Here is a 23,761-nt window from a genome sequence, read left to right as displayed (position 1 = left end):
ATGGAATACTCTCACCTCTATTGAGGTATTGTAAGTGATTGATTTATGTATGAATCAATCCATTAGACTTGAGCTGGTTAATGAGCTACAATTTGATCATCATAATTATTAGAAAAGCAAGAGTTAAATGACAACCAATTAACTTGCATACTATTATAAAAGGTTTTTTTTTAGTTGTGCGTATTATAGGCAGGTCTCTATTTGATTTACACACACACACACACACACACACACACACACACACACACAAATCTGATTTATACTGAGTACACCTTACTCCCTTTTGTGTTTTTCTAGTTTTTTTTTCTACTTAGGGCGCAATCCTACCCTGCGCTGGAACAAGCAAGCCAAGAGGCTTGCGTTGTATCCAGTACAGGACAGGGACCCAAAGCGACTCAGTCAGAGGTAAGGGGAAACTTTTTCCCTTACCTCTGGGTAAGGCATGCTGGCCCTATGGGTCTCTTTGGACTTGCGCCACCTCCTGAGGTGGTACAAGTCAGAGGAGAGTGGAGCAGCTTGAAGCCGCTCCGAACTTCCTGGGAACGGGTTGGGATCCAGCATAAGTGATGGATCTGAGCCCTGCCTCCCACACCCGGGGCTGCCCACTTCCCCCCTCCCCGGAACGCCTCTCTCCTGCCTACCCCAGAGCCTTGCGTCGGCTCAGCTGGGCCGACACAAGGCTCACCCCTCAAGCTGTCACAGAGGCTGGATTCCGCTCCGTGCACCAAAGCAGCTTGCTTGTGAGGCGGTGCAAACGTCCTCCACGTTTGTGACCATCCTGGGCCGGCCCATGGGCGCCTCTGGATTGCACCCTTAACACTATAAGAACATATGCTCTGGACCACATAAAGCAACAATAAACAAAATGAGGGTTATGTCACCAACCTGAGAGATGACATCTGCCTTATTGCAACCCTCAAATTTCTCGCATGCTTTCCCAGACCAAGAATCTCCAAATTTGCCTCAGACTTTCAATATAGGCAAAAATTGGTTTCAACCTGACCAGATGTTATTCATACAACTCTATGTAAAGTGCCTTGTCTTCATCAAACAATGTCAGGCAATCTTGAAATATCTAAGAATAAGGGAAAAGGCAGAGATGCAGCTAAAGATGTTTGAAATGACCCTGTCAAACAATTTGTTTGTATTGTTATTTTGCTTTGGAATTGTTCCTGCAATATTGATCATGAGCTCTCTGAATTTGCCATTAATTTTGTCTTAAGTCAGAGGTCTCAAAAATGTGGTCTGAGGTATGCCTGACAATCGCATCTGGGTGCAGTGCGACAATGCCTTACCATTCTGGTGTGAAGTGACAACTTGGAGATGAGAAATTTTGCTAACTTCCCTCAGAACCACTATAGATCTGTGTTTCCAGTGTGTCACAAGCCAATTTTTGGTGGGTCGTGAAACGTTTGTAAGATACATTTTTTTTAAACTTTGTAAGCACCCTTGCCCAGTTTGCAGAGAAAAAATTACAGCAGTGTGCAATCCAGATGGAGAGACTGTTCTCGTGACTGGACTGCTAACCTGTGGTATCATAAAATCTTCAAATGAAAATATCCCATTTTCCAATTGAACCCAGTTCAGCCTTTTGTCTGGCCTGGAAGTCCCCAACTCACATCTAGCTCTCCCGTTCAGCTTTCTGGGTCCCCAAAATAAGGTTTGGGGCAACAGTCTTTGAACAATTTCTAGTGAGAGTCTAGCACGTTTACTGTCTATAAAGTCTCCAACAGCCTCAGAAGCACAGAATCTCGATTATTATTAATTAATGTATTATCATTAATAAATAAAAATATTTTTCAAGATTTTTTTTCTTTTGTCTAGTAAAGCTATGTGGGTCACAACAGATTGTCATATTTAAAAGTGAGTTCCAGTGCTAAAAAGTTTGGGAAGCAGTGCTATAGATGCTTTATCTAAGAAGAATCCTACACATTTTATTGAAACGTTGCTATAGGCAACTTTAGCAGCAAGTCTTTTTCCAATTCAGAGGGCACTACTTCAGTAGAGAGAAATGGCAAGTTCCTAGTTTTAGCAGAGACTTTCAGAGCTATTTGCTTGCTTGATAAAGAAAACCACCACTGCCTAACTCCTGATTTTGGGACCTCTTTATTTATTTTAGTATTTATATACCGCCTTTCTCTGTTGTTTAGACAGCATTCAAAGCAGTTTACATGGGCAGGCTAGTCTCATCCACCATTTTTCAATAGGGTTTTTTTTCCCCCCACCTATATTCTGTGAATCACAGAATCACCCTGTGTTGCTTTCACAGTGTGGTTATCTCCTTTGGCTGTGTGCTGTCGAACTTCAGCAGGCAGTTGTAAATCAAACTTGGACAGGTCCTCAAGGTCATTCTTACACACTCCAGTGTGCCTCTCACTGTTTTGCTAATCAGCTCAACAGCAACTCTGTCCTGCCACAATGGGTGCTGCAGCTTGTCACAGCCTGGTATTCCATCTCCCATCCAAAAACCACAATCACAGATTCTCCTGCTTCAGGCAGTACCGGTAGCTCAATCATCAGTTCATATCTCCTGCCCCTTCATCTGCTCTATCAGTTCCAAAGTCAATCAGCCATCACTGGTAGGGCTAGTGTCAGTCTCATTCCTGGGCCCTTCCAAAAAGACCATTAGCCTCCAAGCATTCAAATGACCCTCTATATCTTTCGGTTCAGATTGAAAACTCAAGAAAGAAGCTTCGGATAACCTGGTTTTCATATTGTTATTATGAATATTGTATTTAAATTTTTCCCCACCATGTAGTACTCAAGTCAGAGTACTAAGCTATACTTACAGTTACCATATGAATAACAAGGTCAAGTGAGTCTATCTTATGAAATGGCTTAGACATGTTTGGAGACTATAGACAAGTGAATAGGAGCACCCATCTTGCATGCAGAATATGTCAGGTTCAGTTCCTGGGAGCCCCAGTTAAGATGATCTGATGGTCGTTGATTAGAAACAGGGCCTCTTATCAGAATTTTATCAGTGGGTACAAAGTTTCTTTTGGGCCCCTTTGCAAAGGGGGAGGGTTGAAGAGTGCAGGAGGGTAAATGGAAAGCGTCCTGTGTACACCAAAACAGACTTCTGCAGCAGCTGTAGTCTGGCAGCTGTGTCCCATGAGCTCCTTCATGGTAAGCAGATCAACAAGCCAAAGAGCTCCTGTAAGCAGGCCAGTTTCCTCCCAGATTTGACACTGTGTTAAGGAGTGTCATGTATGCTTTCCTCAGACCAGCACATATGGCTTGCCAGTAGCTGCAGCCACACGCTCATGGTGGTGTCCTGTGTGGCCCACATCCTGTGTGGGCCACAAGTCTGAGTAGATAGGAAAATGTAAGGTCCCAGGAAATTTCTGGGGGGCCCCCCATTGGCTCCTGTGCCCCCTTTTTGACCCTGGGCTCAGGTACAAATTACCCCCTTTACCCCCCTCTCCTAGGCCCTGATTGGAAAGACCTCTACCTGAGAATGCAGACAATCACTGCCATTCTGAATAGAAAGCTACAATTTATGCAGTCAAAACACCATCAGATGCTTTACTACAATACATTTATTTTGCACTCTTGGAAAACACCTAAAGACTTTTTTTGACTTGGTTTCAGCTCCTTCTCTGCAAAATCTGGTGTAGCCACAAGGATCTCTCAACCTCCCCTAGAGCAAGCTGAATGGAGCTGGCTGTACCATTTGAGTGGCTTTCTCATTTCTCAAAGGGCTACTTGACCTTGTTTAGTGACTTCTTAATGAGGCTACTGCAAAAATTTCAGCATGACCCTCTCCAGGATGACAGGGCTCAACTCCTAACAGCCTCGTCTGCTCCCAAAGAGTGTAGCATTGAGTCTCTGCTTTGAGTTCTTGACTCTATTCATTGTGGCTTCTGTTGCCTCTCAATGCCCTGCCTAACTAACCTTGAGAAAAGTAATTATGCACTCACTATTGATTAGCAGGGATCCATATTTAATTATGTGTAACATGTTCCACTCCTTAAGTTTTAGCTCTTTGTTCTCCAGCGCATGTCAAGTCAGATTGCGATGTGCTTTCAGCCATTACAGTAATGATCTTCACAGCCTTGCAAATGTTCTCTTTTTCAGTTGCATCAGGAAGGGACATCTTTCCACCTTCCCAAATCCTGTTCATCCTTTTGGTTTGCAAACCAAGCCTGTCTTCACTTTTCTCAAGGAAAATTCTTGAATAGATTTTTGGATTGCTGCACAACATGGCAAAACTATAATATTTATTTATGTACCAGGGTAAGCATTCAAGGAAATCGCAGACTGTAAGGTCAAACAGTGGCCATAATCAGATGCTATAAAATCCTATACTTGGGGGACTCTTTTTAATAATTATTGAATTTTCTATTACTTAGGGCCATGCAAGATAGGATTAAACTTCAATCCTATACCCACTTGCATGGGACTAAGTCCCAATGGGGCTTATTTCAGAATAGACAAGTACAGATTTGTTCCGTAAATCAAATCACAAACAAGAAAAACTTGCTTTTTCTAATGTAAATAGTGCACTGAGGGGGCTGATCCAGATTAGGATAGGAGTTGGAGTAGAGAGGGTTAAGCCTCTTTCATTCACTGAGGTCCCAATCCATGTTGGGACCACCAACTCCACATGAACTATTTTTCAGGGGGATGGTCCTTATGGAGCCAAAGAAACATTTGTTTTCCAGGGCATGTTCTGGAAGGCTGCTCCAGCAGAGGCCCCCACATTTTAATCAAAATTTCAACCCAGATTAGGTCCCGCACACTTTTATTTACATAAGGTAAAACAAGTATGTAAAAAAATTAGTAACATTATTAAAGTCAAATCTTATCTGGTCCTTAAAAGGCCAGAATTTAGAAATAGGTGAAATTGACAATTTTGCTTATTCCCTGACATTTTTGGATGTTTTCTTTACCATTAAATTAAAAGAAAAAAGTCATTTAACAATAGCCTCGTTAATGCAAGAGAGGGCAGCAGGCTGACAATCCATCAATCATTCTATCTCCATGCACTAAGAACAGCTCCACTCCAAGGCAAGTAACCCTGAGCACATGAAATAAAGATAATCACTTTGCAGTCTTTCCCAGCACAGCTCTTTGGGTGAAGGGAGGGGTTGGGTGAAGGGAGGGGAGGGGTTGATGGCTCAGAGTAAAGCTTTTTTAAGCCAGAGAGAGAGAGAGAGACTGATTAATGGATTGTCTGTGTAATGACTCTGTCTTACATAACAAAGGTCAGCAAGGCTTTTTTTAAATCGCCCAGCAAAGGGACATTGTTTTTTAAATGGATTTGCTTTAATGGGATTTTTGCCATCCAAGTGAGTTCTGGGAACAGAACCCTCACAAATAAGGAGACTCAGAGCCCAATCCTATGCATGTCTACTCAGAAGTAAGTCCCATTATAGTCAATGAGGTTTACTCCCAGGAAAGTATGGATAGGCTTGTAGCCTCAGCCTGTAGTCCTTGATTTTTTGTTTTTTAATCATTTGTTTCATGGTGAATTATGGTGTAATAGTACAACACTTGAACATTAGATTCTATTAACCAAACAGAAATTTGGTTAGCATATCATATTAAGGTCATATGAAACTATATCATAATTTCTCATAACACTAATGAAAATAAGCAATTTAAATTTTAAATCTGTTATGGTTGGGTTTTGGTTTTAATTTCTTTCATAAAAGCTAAAGAGAAGTTTGTTTAGAAAGTTCCAAGAATCAGGAAGAACTCTGTATTCTGGATATGCTCATTTATTTTTAATTATCTACATTTGTGTAAGTTAAATTGAAGGATTGTTGATTTCCCAGGCATTTGCAGATAAGATCTAATGAATGCCTATTGCTAATCCTCTTGATGTGATGTAAGCCCTGTTCTGGCAGCATGAAAGCAGCACCACTGCTATATACTTCAGAGCCGCTGGACAAGTGGCCTGAGATTCTGCACATGCGGCAGCAGTTCCCAGTTGCCCAACTAGAGCAGGTAAGGTGGCAGCAGGGCTGTTACTGGGAGGATCAAGCCAAATCAAAACCCCTTTTCCCAGCCCTACACACCCCTTGAGGCTCCTTGAACTTACACTAAATGATTGGCATAGGTCCAAGACATTATGAGCCAGGCGGCTTATGGGGTGGTAAGTAAAAATGATTTTTACTTTCTTCACCGGGAACATCTGGTAGCTCCCCACCATTGCGTTCACCACACAATCTGTCCGTGCCACCGCATTGCACAGGCTGGTGGGGGATAGGATTGGGTTGTTGTTTTTGGCTAATGTCGACCAGAAAGATGAGATGTGATCTCTTCCACAAGGCTGCCCTAAGTTACTCTTTGTAACAACGGATTTCCTTCAAATTCCTACATTACTCAAAGGGAGAACATTTTTAATAGCTCGCTGTGAAAGAAAAACATTAAAATGACCCTTGATCTCTGGTCTGCATCTCTTTGCATGATCTTGGAATTGTAGAAAAGAAATGCATAATAATGAGACTAAATGAATTAATGAATCAATAGGTGTGATATAGTAATTGCAGATTTAAACTGTGAATTTTAATTAGATTTTTACTGGACCTGTGCTCTGCTAAAGGATTTTAGCATACTTAGCTTTGCTGTTTAAAAAATTAAGGGTGACTCTTGCGTCTTTTTTTTTGCAATTTCTTTGTAGGATTACAGAGAATAAATTTTTGGTTTCTTAGTTTCACCAAAATCATCTGGGGATGCCAATCACATCAGTTTTGCAAACTAGCTCTGGAGAATTTCATCTCCCAGAGTTCTAAGCAACTCATGGGAAAAAACAGAGGGGAAGTTCTTGGCTGATGTTCAAAGTTAAAGTAACTGTATAGATATCAGTTGAAGTCAATGAGGAGCTGTGGAGAACTCTAGCTGTGCTATGCGGAAGTGGCCATCACCTCAGTGGCCAATGTTTCCTAACAGAATAGGCAACTGTCCAAACCAAGGAACATAAATGAGATTCAATGCCTAGTTCAGGGGATGTACACACCAGAGGACTGTTCTCAAGATACCCACCAATCCCAAGAGCACCCTTGCATATTAAGCACCTCAAATATTTTCCTTGAGCTGAGCTGAAATGAGACCCCAGTTTTGCAACCCCACTGGCAAGTGGGGCAAGTGGTAAAACTCAAAAACACTCACCTGAACAAGTTTCATCCACAGATAACATTTTCTAGAAGTGTTGGTGACTTACAGTCCAATCGTCTCTAACCCCCCCCACCTGAGTACGCACTGCACACCACCTGAGCCACACCACCTGAGTACACACTGCATCCTTACTGGGGGTAAGCCCAGGAACTCCCCTCTGGATAAGGGAACAAGTAGTTCTGAGGTGTCCCATAGGGACTAAGCCACAGCTAAGATGCTTCAGTAAGTTTTCCCCTTCCCACCCATACCAACCAGCTTCTCCACCAGGGTAGAGTGTTGGATGCTGTGGACATTGCACTGTTGGCCCTGAATTGCAGCCCTGCATCCAACGTGCCAACCCTGTGTCAAAGAAATAAAGGCCCAGAGTGCCCTGGATGACCCTATATTCATATGCAATTGGTTGCTATCTTCCTTATAGATTTATCAAATCCATGTAGTCTCTGTGTATTTTTTGTTGTTACAAGCTAGAAAAATTTAGCTGAAGATATTCTTACTTAGTGCTTTGAACTTGTTTTATCAATTTAGCAAACTATATATCTTGTCCATGAGCTGCACCAAGCTGTATAAGTAAGCAGAGGTGATATATTGTCAGATACTAACAAGCTTTAGAAATGTCATTTTGGGGAAATCATGTCGTTTTGGAGAAATGTAAAACTAAAAACAATGATTTTTGCACAGGTTAAGGCAGGGGTGCTCATACTTTTTTGGCTGGAGAGCTACTTTGAAACCCAGCAAGGCCCGAAGATCTACCAGAGTTTTTTTTAAATTTCATTATAGTCAGTGGGGCTTACTCCTGTGTAAATGTGGACAGAATTGCAACCTCAGAGCCCGACCCTATGGTGTCTACTCAGAAGTAAGTCCCATGCTAGTCAATGGGGACTACTCTCCGGTAAGTGTGGATAGGAGCTTTAGAGCAGGGGTGCTCAAACTTTCAACTTTAGGGATCCTGGACCTTTAAAATTGTGTAGGAGAGAATTTCAGCAGGTGCAGCTTGTCATCTGTGGGATGACAAGTTGCACCTGCTGAAATTCTCTCTTCTATACACTTGTTAAAGGTCCAGCATCCCTAAAGTTGAAAGTTTGAGCACCCCTGCTTTAGAGCCCAATCTTTTGCATGTCCCCTCAGAAGCAAGCTCCATGCTAGTCAATGGGGCTTACTCCCGGGTAAGTGAGGAGAGGATTGCAGTTTGTGTGCCCAAGCCTAAGCCTGTCTCCTCAGAAGTAAGTCCCATGCTAGTCAATGGGGCTTACTCCTGGGTAAGTGAGGAGAGGACTGAAGCCTTGGGCACCTGCATCTCTCAATCGCTGCTGAACTCCCCCATCCGGAGGCTGCCACCAGCCTGCATCAGCGGCACTTCTGAGTGGCCCCAAGCAACTCCTCCAGACAGTCCCGGGCTGCTCCCGAGCCCTTCTGGAGACGCTCCTCAGGTTCTCCAAGGCACAACCGAAGTTCTGCTCCAAGCCTTCCCTGCAAAGTCAAGCCCAACCCTTGTTTAGCTCCACTACAGTTACCTGGGTGTAAGAACCATTGACTATAATGGGACTTACTTCTGAGTAGACAGGCATAGGATTGATCCTATGCACATTTACCTGGGAGTAAGCGCCATTGCCTATAATGGAATTTAATTCAGGGTAGAACAAGCATAGGACTGTGTTGTAGGGCTGCAATCCTATCCATACTTTCCTGGGAGCAAGTCCCATTGATTATAATGAGATGTACTTCTGAGTAGACATGCATGGGATTGGGCTCCAAAGCCCGTTTAATCAGATGCATAAAGTGTCTGCATTTAGCAAACAGATGCACAGGGGGATACAAAGAAAAAGTTATAGGGGGAAAAAAAGCGATTAACAGTACAGTTTTCTGCATGTTTACTCAGAAGTAAATCTGTGTTCAAAGGATTCACCTCCAGGGAAGTGTGAAGTGATGGTACAAAACAACCTCGCAGTTCCATTGAGACTGAATTGGGCTCAGTTTTAGTTCCATGAAGCCAGAGCCCCATCCTATGCATGTCTACTCAGAAGAAAGCCCCATTAGAGCCAACAGGGCTTACTCCTGTGTAAGTGGCTAGCACTGCAGCCCCAGCCAGGCTCCTTCCCACACGTACCTCGTGTCATCGGTGAAGAAGCGCGCCTGAAGCTGAGCCATCGCAAGAGCCCGAGCTGGTGATGCAAAGGGCAGAAATCCTCAGCCTGCCTGCTGCCCCCGAAGCAACCTCCCTGCTCCCACGTGGCCCGGTTGGGAGAGGTCTATCTAGAGCTCTGCAATTGATTAGTGAGGGCTGTCCTGCAAAGTCAAGCCCAATCCTTTAGCAGCTAAAGGCAAAATGAGTCGATCGCGAAGCCCTTAGTCTAGAGTAGACTAAGGGTGCTGCGATCAACTCATTTTGCCTCGGGATCGACCAGTAGATTGGGATTGATGTGTTGAGCACCCCTGGGTTAAGGTATTGTGAAAAACAAGTGCAGTACACATGTTAAATATTTATTACATACTCACTTGTTAATATATAAAACAAGTGAAGTGCTAAATAAGGTGGTGAGTTTGACTTATTTTATGAATATATAATAAATACGTTTAACAGGTATAAAAGCTTTGGATACCTTTGTTAAGGTGTGCATTCCTTCATAGCTGGCCTGAGCCAGATGTGTTGGCCTGTGCATCAGGTAATTGCTCTTAAAAATAAAGAAAAAGATTAAGAAAAATAAAAATAAAGAATAAAGATTAAAGGCATAAGCTGCTTTTGTCTCCAGTATGTAAATTCTCCAGGGATCAGAACCCCACAAGAGCATCTGATTCCCCAACAACAATAGGATTGGGGTGTCAATCCCCCTATGGAGTGCCACCACAGCAAGAGCAATCCTATCCTCCAATGGAAAGGAGTTCCACAAGCCAGGTGCCACAATGGAGAAAGTTCAGTCATGAGTCACTGCCAACCATGTTTGGAAGGAGGACAGTATTCGCAAGGGAGTTTTCTTTGATGACCTCACGGGGTGGGAGGTTAGTACAAAAAGAGATGGTCCTTCAAGAATTTAGGTCCAAAATGAAAGGGTACATTGGTACATTCAAGCACTTTGAATTGTGCTCAGCAAAATACAGGCAACCAGTGCAGATATCATAAAAGGAATGAGACATGGTCCTGACCCTAGTACCAATGAATACACTGGCAACTGTGTTTTGTATTTTGGGCATCTCATAATCCATTCCATTCATGTTTTTTTCTGGTTATGTAATATATTCAACAGAAAAACAAATAACCAGTAAAAAGTGAATGTAGATGAAGCTAAGGTGATTGACAGGAGAAATGAGGACACACTAACAGGAAAAATGTTCCAAACTGTCATGCTGAAATCAGAACTAGCAATACTGATGAGCGGATGGATGAAGGGTATTGGTACTGATCACATAAGGCAATGTATTGATACATATGATTACCCACCAAATTCTTGGATACCTCCCATTAAACACTGATGCGCAGAAATAATATCTGCACTACACACTATACTTTTTTAATGTATAAGACAAAATGGTAACCAATGCTTATTAAGTAGAGCTCTCAATAGCAACTGTTACCCTGCACATGCCCAATCTCGTCTGATCTCGGAAGCTAAGCAGGGTCAGGCCTGGTTAGTACTTGGATGGGAGACCACCTGGGAATACCGGGTGCTGTAGGCTTATACTATAAGGTTGCCAACCACCAATGCCAAGACAGTTGATTTAAGTTCTAGCATTAGAGGAACTTTAAATGGTGATTAGACAAATTCAGGAAGAATTGTGGCCCAAGTCTGAAGGCATGATATGGAATGAGCATTCCAGCAATATAACACACTTTCTGACTGTTACAAAAGGTGACATGCCAGAGCACACAGACTCTGCCTTTATGGGTCCACATGGACTTGCACCAGCAATATCACTGGTGCAGGTCCAAGTTGACCCACCAGGCTGTCAGGGGCACAAATGTTCCCTTACCCCAAGGAGGCTTCCAGAGGCCAAAACTCCCCCCACAAGAACACCATGTTGGCACTGCTGCATCAGGGAGTTTGGTAGCCTTGAGCTGCTCATCTGTTAGTTGTTATGATGGCTACAAGGAACTTTCAAGTTCTGCAGGAAGATGCTACCAGATTATAGCTATTGGGTTCATGTTGAGCTTCTGGGTTTCCCAGAGGCATCTCATTTGCAACTGTTGGAAGCCAGATGCTGGAGTAGTTCAGACTTTGGAGTGATCTAGCAGGGCACTGGTACAGAATCAATAAGAGTAAGGGAGAGGGAAGGAGGATAGGATATGGCTGCAAATGAGTGCCGCTGATCCTGCCCCCTCCTGCCTCTGTTCCAGCTCCATCCCTGACCTCTCCCCACCCAGAAATACCCCCTTTGTCCCCCTCTCTCCCACCAATGATTCACCTGGCGCCAGTGGATGGTGTCCTTGCCACCAGCCTGCTTGTATGACCACCAGCATTTTTGCTAATTGCCTTGTTGTACTCACCTGCAGCATTGGCAAGTGTGACAACATTGTGCAATGCCACTAGATCCAGGTGCTTCCATTTGATACTTCCACTGGTGGAACACGCATTCTTCGAACAGAGTGGTTTGGATAGGATTGGGCTGAGTGATGCTGCCAGTCCTTTGAAAATAAATCAACAGCATTTCACTTCTCCAAATCTGCAATGTTTTTATGACCATTATAGTTAAAGTTTTAAGTTACAAAATAGCACTAGATTTACCAACATTCATACTCTTCAGACCCAAGAACCAATTTTCAGACCATCTCATTCCAGAGTTGTCAGAATTTGAATGCCTTTACAGATTGCAAAGGTACCTTATACATACATATATGAAGCTCTTGGCCATCTGGGATGGAATCATGCAGAAATGTTAGAGCTGGTCACAAAATCCTGATATTTTTCCATGGGGGAAATAGGAAAGCATGTGAGACCATTTTTATAGCACTTTCTGAGTGTGCATTCATATATTATCATGTATAATGATATCATGTATCATGATGAATTATCATGATCAATTATTACATGAATTACATGATCATTACATGATTACATTACATGATCACATTACATTACCATGATTACATTACATGATTAAATGATATTACATTACATGATTACATTACATGATGAATTACATGATCAATTATCATGTATCATGTATTACCCATACAAAACCCACCAATGTCAGAAGACCTTAAGATTCTGGGAAAATATTTTTGCTGACTCGAGGTTAATACCCAGTATCAGCAAAACAGTGACTACATACTTCCACCTTAATAATAAACTAGCTAATGCACCCTGAAGGTCTATCTAAATAACAACCTACTCCTTTACAATCCCCACCCAAAATATCTTGGAGTAACTTTGGACCGGACTCTCTCTTATAAGCCACATCGCAAAAATCAATATGGCCGCACACACGGCCACAAAAATAAATACCAGGAACAACATACTCCAGAAATTAACGGGAACAAGATGGGGAACTTCAGCCACTACTCTCAGAACATCAGCATTAGGATTGATCTACTATGCAGCAGAATACTGTGCTCTAGTATGGCTCAACAGCTTTCATACTAGCAATATTGATGCCAGATTAAATAAAACCATGAGGATCATAAGCGGCTGTATAAGACCCACACTCCTGTCTGTTGGCTTCCTGTTTTGAGCCACATAGCACCACCAGCCCTACGGAGACAAGAGGATACAGAAAGATACAGGAGACTGAAAGAATACAGAAAAATCACCAACAACCCACTTTTACCAGTGCATGCTGATCTTCCTCATCTATCAACCAGTAGGCTCAAATGCAGGAAGCCTTCTCTGGCACTTGCACAACATCTACACAATTTTAACATCAATGCCCAATGGAAAGCCAAATGGGCAGCCGAGCACCCAGAAACAGGTAGATATATAGATGATCCTACACTTATGGTGCCAGGTTTCAACTTACCTCGTCAGCAGTGGAAAACTTTGAATAGGATCCATACTCTACATGGTGTTTGTCAGGACTCAATGTTTAAATGGGGGCAAGTATCTACCCCTCAGTGTGATTGTGGGTTCTCCCACACTGTGTCTGGCTGCAAACTGAGGGTGTATACTGGCCCATGGTCTGACTTGTTCTATGAAGGTAACTCTTTCCTTGAATGGCTGCATGAACTGGACATTGACATTTGATCTAGTCTAACTGATATATGTCCATGTATTATATGCCATATGCTAAATAAATAAAAACCCACCAATGTCAATAAATATTATTATCAAATTGCTGATAGCTAGTTTATTATTAAGGGGAAATGATTTACTAAGACCACCTAGGGTACAATGCTAACCAAATTTCCAGCACTGGCATAGCTGTGCCAATGGGGCATATGCTGCATATGCTGCATATGCTTCAGGGAGTTGGAGGGCAGTCATGGAGGTCTTCTCAAGGTAAAGCAAGATTTGTTCCCTTACCTCGGAGTTGCATTGCCCTTATTTCACTGCTAGAAAGTTGGTTAGGATTGCAACCCTACTGAGTTCATTGCAGGTGTCAGTTTCAAACTGAGGAAGTCTTGATTCATTTCAGGAGTCAAAGCAATTTTTAAAATATTCTGACTGCTTTTAAAGGATTTTGCACTTAAGCTACATTATGCTTGCACCATATTGTCCTGAACAAAACTCTTCTTTTCCCAGAGTTGTTAGACACACTCTATAGTTACACACTCTATAGTTAGATAAGTATTTGTCTTGAGGCAACCAATAACAAACATGATGCTGAAGAAGGTATGTGCCCTGGTTATGGGAGGACCGTGAACGGGATTATTCTGCAATTGCTTTGAAAAGTTCAGTATGGATATTTACATGCCCCAATAGTTGTGTTTCTTCAACCAGAAAATATGCTAGTCTAGCTACACTTCTGCAGTAATAAAAGACAGCTTGTGGGTTATTCAGCTTTGTTTAATTTAGAGGTTTTCATAGGAAATGTCCCATGGTAAAAATGTAAAATCTTTAAAAATCAACATCTTGAAAAAAAATCCTCAAAAGACCCTGGCCCTCTAGTCCCATAGGGGCAATCAGGATGGGAACAAAAGTTTCCTTACTCCGAGGAAGCCTTCAGAGGCTGAAACTCCCCCATGGGATACAGCTGACTAGTGGCATAGGTAGAGGGGGTGCAATGCACTAAGTGTTGCAGCCCCTCACAGTGGGCCTCTCTTTGCCCCCCTTCCCTCTCTTTGGAACCATGGGGGGGAGCAAAACAGAGGTGTTCACAGTCAGGTGCCCTGCAAAACTTAATGCTTTGCCCCCCCTCTAGCTATGCCACTGCAGCTGGAGCTGTGTCAGTGCCATTCACCATTTGGGGGGGTGGATCAGGCTGTAGTGCAATGGAAGCCTGAGAAGTTTTTTATCCAGTAGAATTCAGACAACAGCAACAATCTCTTTCAACAGTGTGTCAGGGTAGCATTCTCAACACAACAGTGTGGCATTCACAAACTCTAGCATCTATCCAGATTGTCCCTATGTAGCTGGTTTAATCATCCAGGATGGGCAAAGGTTGAGCAGGTAAGTGGTCAACCATAGAACTGTAAGCAGCCTGATCAATAATCTTGGATTCAATCCAATGTAATGAATCTATATGAAAAAGGCAAGCAAATGGCGCAGGAATATTCCATTCTACCTTCAAAGAAGAATCCTTCCATCCATTCATATCAGAGGGTTCATGACCTCCTCTGACCAGTATGCAACAGAAGCATGCATCTGCCTACCTGCCAGAGGTGCTTGCACTTTACAAGCCCTTTTTCTACACTCCCTCCATCTGTCCCACTGACTTCCATTTTGCTTAATACACTGAATGAATGAATCTTTTATTATGGTCTCAGACCAGTACATAAAATATAAAACTGTGCACTTAAAAATATCAGTACACAAAGGATAAAATATTACAATTAAAACATTGAGCTAGAACATTGTGCTAAATAAACTCTGTCTTCAAAAAGACCCAAACCCAGCACCCATTCTCAGAGGCAACTACCCATCGTAGGCAGCAACTCTACTGAATTCAGTATCCACTTTCAGTATCAATGTCCTGATGCGTATTGCTGAAGCAAAGAATCTTGCAATATTTAAAGTAATACCTGGATTTGTGCCAGAAAGCAACAAGTTCATATATTGTTGTTGTGTATATCCCATAAAATGGATCAGCAATGGTGTAATAAGGGTAGCATGAACGTCCCTGTAAAAAGAACAGTGAAAGAGCACATGTTCAGTAGTTTCTATATCTTCTGATCCACAGGGACATAAACGTTGGGTCCAAGGTATCCTTTTATATCGTCCCTCTGACACTGCTGAGGGGAGTCCTCAGAGGCGGGCCAATGTAAAGGCTCTTCTATACTTATAATTCTCCAGCTGGGCAAGATAGTGTGGGACATCAACAATGTATTTAAGGTCTTCCCTGACATAGAATTCGGGAACGCTGAAAACATCATTCTGCCTTTCCATATCAAGGATACGTTGTTTAATGGCTGCCTTTGCCCATTCATATCCCATATCTAATAAGATTATTACAGAAAAACCTAGGGCAGCTATTTTCTGTTCTATTAAGTATATCCAGCTGGACTTATAGGTATCATACAAAACTAGAGGTGCAAGACCAGCTGGTAAATAAAGTTTGAGCCACTATGAAAGTATGGCTATCCAGATCTTAGCCTCTATTTTAATCTGGCCTGTCTCCAAACGTAGCTTGACATTGGATATGTCTCTTGGGACCTCCAGTGCCGCCCTCAGAAATTTTGATTGTACCCTCTCCAATGTCTTAATATTTGGGGGCGGCCCAAGTTGGGAGCCGTACAATAACTGAGCCAGTGTCTTTGCTCAAAATAGCCTGAGGGCAGCAGGGAGATAATGCCCTCCATTCATTTTCATATATTGAATAATGGCCGAAGAGCTCTTTTGGGCATTTAAGGTCACATACTCTCCATGCACTCTTCTAGAGCCACTTGAGTGTATTACCACTCCCAGATATTTAAAGTAGGACACCTGCTCTATCCTATGATGATTAATAGTCCATGACCACAACTTAGGCCTCCTAGCAAAGTTCATGATCTTAGTTTTTTGATAGTCCAATAGGGGTCCTTGACAGAATGGCTGCATCGTCAGCATATAGCAGGACAGATATATGTCTCCCTGCAATTCTAGGGGGATGTAAATCCATGGTAAATCCATGGTGTTTAAATGGCCCACCAAGGAGTTAATGTAAAAATTAAATAGAAATGGGGCCAGGATGCAGCCTTGTTTAATCCCCTTTTGAGTTGGAACAGCATTTGTAAGGTGGCCCTGAGTACTACATCTCACCTTGAGAGTAGTGTTCCTATGCAGAGCTTGGATAAGAAAAAGCAAGCGTCTGTCGATGTTAGAGGCCTCCAGCTTTTCCCATAGTTTGACTCTCGAAATTGAATCAAACCAACCTTTAGATGTTGGATAGTGCTGCTGTGAGGTAGAGTATATTTTAACATTAAGATGCTGTTTCAGCTCATTAGTCAGTTCCCGGAAAGTGGCCACTAGATTAGATGCTTCCACAGAATGATTTTTTTAAATTTTGCATACTGTCTGAGGCAAATAGAGCGTGGAATTCGGAATCCTTTTCTGAGGACCATTTGGTGCGACCATATGTTCCCCCCTCTGGAAGTAGCACAAAGTTATAATATTTAGTATTCCTTATTTGAAGGCAGGGCACTTTCAAAAGCAGTGAGACAGGTAAATGATCACTGCAAAGGTTAGAGGAAACCTCCAAATCTTCTAATAAGGGAATCGAGTTTGTAGACACCATAAAGTAATCTATCTGGCTCATTCTAAATCCGGAGAAATAAGTGAGTTCGGCTGGATGATCTTTCCCAAATGTACCATTTAAAATGTGCAAATTCAGCCTTATAGTCATTTGCTTCAACAAGAGCCCTGCATAATTAGATTTTGGGTCTTTAGATTTTCATTTTAAAAGAAGGTCATCTAATCCTGGGGTGGAGGGGTAAAGGTAAGCCTTTTGTTGGGTGTATAGAGTGTAGTCATCCGGGCCCAATCTAGCATTAAAATCTCCTCCTAGGACCATATATGCATTGGGATGGGACTGAAGTAAATTAGTTATATAGGCTTCAAACTCAGTCCATAATATACTAGTCTGTGATCTCTTTCTTTGGGGAGGGAGTTATACATTTATAATTAACAAGGCTCCCCGAGTAAACTGAAGCATTATAGCCATAGCATAATGCTTAAAAGGTGGAAGTGCCCTTGTAGTTACACAGAGCGATGTAGCAACTAATACTCCCAGACCTCCTTTACATCTTCCATGTCCAGCCCCAGGGGTTGCTCCCAGCGAGTAGGAATTAAAACCATTAAGGAACAAATCCCCTGGAATCCAGGTTTCTTGAAGCATCACTATATCAGAAGATATTCTCTAGAGGAAGGGTCTAGTAATAAGCTGGTCCAACCATTGACATTCCAAGTTATAAAACTAATTTTGTTTATGCACTGGTCTGCTACCTGTCAAGAGGAGAAAGATGGAGCATGATCTTCTACAGGTATGCTTCCTGTTCCTTCAGATCCTTCAGCTGGAGCTTCTTCATTCAGGAAAATAGGGGAGGTCAGCTGGTTCTCTCCCAAGGGAGGAACCTCTTGAAGGTAAACTGCCTCAGGATTTAAATTATGTTCCAATTTCCCTGTGGCAATAGGTATATCCTCTTGACACACTGAGGTTATCTGGGAGTTCACTACTGAACCATCCTCAGGATCTGTATACATCTGAGCATTTGCTAAATTTTGTAATCCTTCTGAGTTTCCCCTTAAAGGGATATGAGGCCTCATTGTCGGTGCAGGAATTATTTTTTGTGAGAGAATCATCTCTGTCTCCAAGACCTGCACACCTGGAGTTTCTTCCTCTATTCCAGCCGTACAAACCTGTGGCAAACATGTCAAGGAAGGATCTTTGGGGGTACTGATAGAAATTGCACCCTCTGTGAATGATATCAGGGATAATGTCTTTCCTGGACAGACATTCATGAGTTCTAAGGAATCCTCAGTGGATGCTGAGAAATGGGGCGAGGCATCACCCAGTCCCAAAGCATTGACCGACTCTGTATCTGCCTCCAAGGTCATATCTATGGGATCAAAATTTAGGTCTATAAAATTTTCCAGAGGCAGACTTCAAAGCTAGGAATATCCAGAGGCAGACTTCAAAGCTAGGAATATCACTTTCTCTTTCCAAGTCCCAAAGTTTTCTGAAATTTTGTCCTCCTGGCTCAATCAGCATATCCAGCTTGTTCTTTATAGCTAATAGTTCATTATGTTTGGATAATTGGCTGCCAGTCAGCTTGCTTTGTTTATCCTGAGGAGGCTTATGATTCCTATCTAAGCCAGCCTCCTCCTCTATTTTTGGGTTCTTTGATAGTGAAGCAGAGCCATTATGAAATTTTTTGATTCTGACCAGGGCATTAACTCCCAGTTCTTTAAAGACTTGTTGAGCCTTCTCAATAGCTGTTCTGAATGGAAAAGTTGTAAAGGCACCTCTGGTGATTTAAAATCCAAAAATAGCCTTTTATAATCATCCAAAGAGGGAAGAAAATGGAAGTTTTTTAGTTCCAAGGGAGATATGCTACAGTTCAGTAGTTCTTCCAAAGAAATAAGTATCCTTTTCTTATATGACCAAAGTCGGGCATCAATTCTAGGGATACAGATTACAATCTGATTAGCTTGGAACATTCTTTGAACCTTCCCTGACAATTCATGCTGTAAATGACGAGTTCCAGCCGGGCTGGGAAGGGAGGTGCCTAAGAATTTCACAAAGGCCTCCTCGTCTTTCTTATCTCTCTGATGCGTTCTAAGTAATAAATCTCCAAGAGTTTGATTCAGAGACACTAACTGTTGTTCAATTAAGCCCATATTCCCCATAATGAGGATCAAGGACTCAGCACAAAGGTAGCAAATATCACCTATATGGTTAAGAGACCAATTAGTCTGATTAAGGGGAACCCGCTCTTTTTTTTCCATTATTTGCATTTTGCCTTAAAACTTTGTGCTCCTTTCCTTTTATCTTCTTGGGGAGTACAGATAAACAATTTTCTGTCTCTGTATCAGCATTCAAAGCTGTAGCAAATGCCTCAAGTCTTACTGCCGTTCTGAGTACTCACAACTTGTTTGTCTCCGCTGGAAGGGAGGAACTTATCAATTTTAAGCTGTTTCTTCTTACGTTCACTCTCATCTTTCTCTTCATTAGGGTTTGTGGTATGTTGCCTCTTCCACAATCTTTTCCTTCCTTTAACTGAGGTCGAATCTTTATTTATCATGTTTGTGGCTCCAATTATTTGAAGGCAAACGGGAGCTGAGTCTGGAAGATGTTACTCTGTTGCCATCTTGGCCCCCCCTGCTTAATACACTCAGGTCTTTGGGTCCAGTTGCAGAACTATGAATACATTTTCATTTAAGAGCTTGGATATATAGAGTTATGGCATATTCAGACTTAAAGAAAACTTGACAGCTCTCTCCCCCCCGTCTCTCTCTCTCTCTGTGTCTCTCTCTGTCTCTCTCTCTCTCTCTCTCTCTCTGTGTGTGTATATACACATTTTAATTCACCTAAGGATCTAATGGGTACATAATTATCTCAACAGAATATGCAGATAAATGTTGCTGTAGTATATTTTATTTATCACTGCCAGAGGCTAAAAAAGCAAAGGGCAAATGTCAGTGCAAATGACATTGCAAATGTCAGTGCAAGTGCATGCCAGTGGCAATAATTAATGTGCAATGTTTTCAGTCATATAGCACATCATCACATTTTGTAAGTGCATAAATAGGTAGCTGTTTGTTTTTTAATTTCAAAGAGATGCCTCAAAATAGTTTCAATAGACTGTGCATGTATCTACCTTATGTGATCAATTTTAGTTACTGGCACAGTGAACATCATAATGGTATTGCTTTCAGACAGACCATTCTGATCCATCCATTGTTGTCCCTGTTTTGAGACATAAGGACATATCTTTCCAGTAGCTGCACTGCATGCAATATACCTATGCATGAATAGCAGCAAAAGCCTAGCTTGCGCTCTCATTAAGTTGCTCAGCTCAGCCTCCCTAGACCAGATAATGCTACTAGTCCAATAAATACTTTTAATGAGAAGGGACTTGGCGGGGGTTGGTGGGAAGGAATAATGAAAGAAAGAGAGAAAGAAATGGGTTTTATTAGTCATCATTCCAATCTAGCCAAATATAAAGCTTTGCTAGCAGCGCTATTATGCTGGGCTGCTTCTATCAAATGCTTGACTCATTGCTAATGGTGGGGGGGGGGGAATCACATCTGGCAATATTAAGCACAAAAGTTTCAGATCAGATGTGATCAAACTTTCAAGGACTCTTCTGTCTCCTAGAAGAGTTTGAGCAGCAGTAAATCAAATGTTATCCTGACTCACTGTAATGACTGCAGTCTGATATACTATTTGGCTGCCCCCATCCAGCTGCCTGATATGGTTAATAATACATGCCCAACTGGCAATCTAATTATCTAATACAAGTATCTAATACAAGCCTGTCATCTCATGGTGACATGCCAATTGGAGGAATGAAGGTTAAACGGATGGTATAAAAATTGTATATTGTATTGTATAAAAATACAGGTCTGTTAATAATATCTGAAAGGGACAGAGCAGTCAAACTTTGTTAGTTAACTCAGCTAATTTCAGCTAATCACAGTCAAGCAAGCCACAAGCGTCCTATCATACACTGATATAACATTTCTTTAAAGGTCACGACTGGTCTCCCTTTCCCATCAGCTGCTCAGGACAGTCCAGTATTGGGACTGGTATAGTCCAGTGGTTCAGTTTGATATATTGTGACTGGGTCCTTTAAGCTTGTCTTCCCTTCTTTTCACCAGAACAGCTTAATTTTAAGTCCTTGACCCTCCCTTGGTTCCAGACCATTGCCCTGGAGTGAAGCTACATCAGGAGCATTTTGGAGAAATTAAAGCTCCAGCTCCAGCCACTTACTACTAAGAGAAGTGACACTGCCCATCCACCACTGCTGCTTCCCATTTCCACCTCTGCCACCCAGTAAATTCACCAGGAATCACCAGGAATTACAGCAGTTCAGAGGTGGACTTCAGAGGAAGTGATGTAGGTTAAACGTCTCTTCTTTCAGAGTCTCTTCCAGGGAATCAGGATCTTCAAAGCAATCAGGATCTTCAAAGCAGACGTACATATGAGGTGACTAATACGTTTTTTTAAAAAAGCTCATACACACACGTTAAAAAGCCTGATCACATCTTTTCCCACATCACACCATATTCATTGCTAATGCTTCCAGTGAGTACACCCGTTTTTACCTCCCAAAGTTTCTAGTTACTCAGTCAGTTATCCTCGCAGAGGAACTCCTGAATATTTGAGAGAAAGTTGTAGAAAAATGAATCAACTGCCCATGACTCTTTTCCCGACTCTTTATCTCTCTTGCACTTTGGGTAAAAGAGCTGATTCAAGGGCTACCTATAAGTAGAGGTGTTTGTTTCCGGTAAGTAAGATAGGCTTACAGAGGCGGGCCAAACCCCAGCACACAAGAGAGGTTCAGCACCCATAGCAATCCTTCCCCCAGGTGAACAGAGTTTACCAGAAAGCCTCCTCTCTGGCCTACCAATTGCCCCCAAACTTCATACCTGCCAGCCACTTTCAGCCACTCAATAGGCTTTGTGCCCAGAAAGTGCCCTTGATAGGCAGCAAATTGTCCTTTATTCAGTTTGTTATGATATATTTACCATTCTGAATTTTTGCCCTGGTACTAAATTGTCTTGAGCCCAAGCTCTGTTGTGGGGAAAAAAACAACTCAATGGGGTTTACTTCTGAGTAGACATGCCTAGGTTTGAACTGTAAGAGAAGCAACCTAGGAAAAGAGGGAAGAAGCACGAAAATAGCAAAATCCAAACCAGGATACCATTTTCTCCATGCCTAATTGCCATGCCTAATAAATGTTCAGATTCTTCAGGTGTCAGAATCAGACCACATAAAACGCTGAGTTTTTAGAACACTGCATGGAAGAAGGCTTTTGCCATCTGTATTTTATCCACTAATATACAATTCAACGCTTCAGCACTTAACAGCGGTTCCCAAAAAAAGATATCCATGCTGCAAAGTTACTGGTAAAAAGCAGGACTTCATGTGTGAGACCCTGCCAATGGCAACAAACCGCGACTAGTCCCTTTCTAATTTAGCGTTCCAAGGATGTGCCCATCTCCGCATTACAATTGCCAATTTGAGTCAGATGCAGACAGCGTTTCTCCCACTTCACTGCTTAAGAGCACAGCATGGGTTGGTTCAGAATGAGATCCAATCCTGAGCTCACTGATGCACTAAGTGGCAGTCCAGGATTAATGTTTAATAAAGAACAGGTCAGCTATGACCAGCTTTAATTGCAGAGGGGACTAGCTCAGATAATTTAAGAGTATGGAGTGTTTTATTCAGCCTTATTTGGAGCATAATAATGTCATTTTCTGAACATTCTTATTTGAATACCGAAAGAAAAAAAGGAAAAGATTTGACCCAGAACCAACGGACAGTCCAACACTAATCACAGGGGCAATTATTTAGAAAGCTTCAGCCAGGCAAAGGAGAAAAAAGAACTTCACAGGCCACTTTGAAGCCTACACAGAAACAGCAGATGACCTAGTACTGAAACTATACTCAGACTGTTTCATTGTACCATGTAGATCTCATAGCTGAGTTCTTTGTAATGTGTGCAACAAATCTGCTCCTTGATCCAGATGCCTTGGGTTAATCATACACTAGTCCATCCAGGATCTATATTCAACTGACAGAACAAGAACAAGGTCTTAGATGTTCTGCGCAAAAAAAAGGAGCTTTCACATTAAACCTGCATGTGTTGCAGCCAGGGCCAGTGCCAGGCTCTTTTGTGCCCTAGGCAAGGCTAACTGAAATACAAATTTTTCATAAGAATTTATAATTAATTATATCCCATTGCACTGTTGTGGTATTTATTTTAAATTTTAAAAAATAGAAATTGTATTTCTACTTTTGTATTTCTACTTTTGACATGGGTTTCATTTTGACATGGGTTACAAAAACTAATCTGTATAAAACTGTGCACCTCAAAGGTGCCTCACTATGCACCTCACTGACATGCAGGACCTCCTGTTTTGTGGACGGGGCAAATGCCCCAGGTTTGGAACCTTGTGTCCCTTTAGGATCCCATGGAAGCCTCTCTGAAGCTCCCAATGGGGTCAGAAACTGCTTCCGTTTTTCCAGAAGCACAGTTACTTTAAGCATCGGGGAAGCCTCAGGAAGCTTCCCTGAAGCAGCCTGTGGTCGCACAAGGCTCTGTAAACTTCAGGTAAGTGGTGGGGCAGATTTGCACATGGGAGACGGCTGCTTCCCATGGGGGTGCAATCGCAGACCTTTGCGTGGGGCGTGGGGCATGGGGCTGAGGAGGTCCGCCACTGAACAAACAGGAATAAGTGTTGCCTTACTCCAAGGAGATCTCCAGCCTGTTCAGTTCCAGTGCTGGATACAGCGTGGACTGTACAGTGGGTGGCCCCACTGTGTCAGCTAGATAGGATTGGGCTGCCCCTATCCTTTGAATGAGGTTGCATTGGGGGCTTGTGAAGATGTTAAAATATTTGCTTGC

The 23,761-nt window shown here is 42.3% G+C and overlaps 1 pseudogene; it reads left to right on the top strand.

Moving 5' to 3' along the window:
• Nucleotides 1-10,674: 10,674 nt before the first annotated feature.
• Nucleotides 10,675-10,794, top strand: LOC136656368 (5S ribosomal RNA; annotated as a pseudogene).
• The last annotated feature ends 12,967 nt before the right edge of the window (nt 10,795-23,761 follow it).

Source organism: Tiliqua scincoides, chromosome 6, assembly GCF_035046505.1.
Source record: "Tiliqua scincoides isolate rTilSci1 chromosome 6, rTilSci1.hap2, whole genome shotgun sequence".
NCBI lineage: Eukaryota > Metazoa > Chordata > Lepidosauria > Squamata > Scincidae > Tiliqua > Tiliqua scincoides.
This window is presented reverse-complemented; position numbering and strand designations above follow the sequence as displayed.